Here is a 1,892-nt window from a genome sequence, read left to right as displayed (position 1 = left end):
TTAAAAAAAAAAGTTGGGTTAGGTCAAAGCGGTAGCGGGGGAGGAACGGTCCTCTCCCCAGGTCACTTGGACCTATGGAAGGAACTTACAGCTTTCTCATCAAAAATATGTTCACGCCTTGAAGTACATATATATGTACATATGTTCGACATTAGCTACTGACTCCGATTTCGACATTTATTCAAATATACTTACGTTTGTACTGGTTGCATCTGCAAAGATCTCTACACCTCAAGAATCATGTGTAATATCGAACCACAGTGGAGCAAACCGAGAAATCGAATAGTTGGTCCTGGAAAAGAGACGACTGCAAACGAAGTGGAAGTCCAATAATATCGGTGCAAAGTATGAAAAAAGTCGAACAAGACTGAAACGCCTGCCACTTTAATGCAATCTATGGAATTTTCTCCGCGCGAATAAAGGTATTCTTAAGATTTATATTTTCATACCCGGTAGATCCGTTTTAAAGATACAAGAAAATCGAATTGCCAGTATAATATAGATTTATATTATTATTACTATATGAGTGTAAATATTAATCATATTAGATGCTGTTTTCCATTTCCTAGAGTTTTGTGTTCATTGTTTCTAATTCAAAGTTAAATAGGAACATGTTCCATATGCATCAACATTGAGAGTGATCGTTAGGCGCCATTAATGCATGATGTAAGTGCAGTGCAGGTGGTCCTTTCAAAAGAAAGAAATGATTCCCAAGATGGGGCCAACTGAATGGCAAGCCAATGCCTGAATGAGTGACAGTCTTAATTACAGAGAGATTAGCATGGCCATGGACCTTCAAAAGGGTACTGGGACTGGGAATGGAGCTGGAACTGGTAGTACGACTGCGATGGCGAATGGCCCAGGAACGAGGATGCAGAAAGCGTTGCATGTATTCAATGTCACGTTCCAGTGGAGGCCCACGACTTTGGTGATGAAAGTGCTTCAGCCAGGTGAATGCTATGGCGAATGGCAGGCTCTCCAGATGCTGCTGCTTCTCCTGTTCCTGCTCCTGCTGCTCCTCTTCCTGTTCCGCTTCAACTTGATTTCTTTTCTTCTTGTTTTTATTTTTTTCCGCTCCCTTGTTACATTTGATTGTCGCAAACGAAGTGGAAACGCAAATGTTGCTCAAACGCACACGCATGCCGTGTCGGGAAGGCAGGGTGGTGGGGTAGAGGTAGAGTTGGAGGTGGAGGTGGGGTTGGGAAGAGGGGTAACGGAAATGCACACTAATTACTCCTTGGAAGAGGGAATGATGGAGACAAAGGAACAGAAGGAGAAAAACCCTTTTTGCTTTTACGCTCCTCTGCCCTGACCATTTCACAATTTGTTATACCCTTTCAGATTGGCCAAGCTGTGACTTTTATTGAGAGAACTGGTCGCTTATCATCAAGGGCCCCTTTCTTTTTATTGCCTGGTTTGGAAATTTAACCAAAGTCAAAGTCAAATCAAATCTATCAAATCGTGTTAGCCGTCATATGATCCAATCCATTTGAAATACTCTACTCAAAAGCTGTTGAGAATCATAATTACACCACTCTCAACAAGCTGTCGTATAATGTCTTTTGATATGGTCAAGCTGAGATTAATCGAAATCTGATGAATGGACTGGCCCGTACGAGTACGGACATATCAGTGAGGGTACTTAAAGCTTCGGTACCCGGAGCTAGCTTTCCATGCTTGTAGTTGCTTCGCTTTGCTTCTGCTTTTGCTGCAGGCTTTTCTTTCATTCTTTCTGGCTCTCATTCAAAAGCCCCCATTCCCATGACCGCCCATTCCCCCGTATGATAATTGAAATGGTGAGCTGAGCCGTCAATGGGGCTGGAGCGGGGCACGGAATACAGCCGTGGGCCGGGTCGGGACGGGTCGGAGCCAAGTCAAACACAATAACCATG

Source organism: Drosophila miranda, chromosome XL (genome assembly GCF_003369915.1).
Source record: "Drosophila miranda strain MSH22 chromosome XL, D.miranda_PacBio2.1, whole genome shotgun sequence".
Taxonomy (NCBI): domain Eukaryota; kingdom Metazoa; phylum Arthropoda; class Insecta; order Diptera; family Drosophilidae; genus Drosophila; species Drosophila miranda.
The sequence above is the reverse complement of the archived record's forward strand: the minus strand, read 5'-3'. Positions refer to the sequence as shown.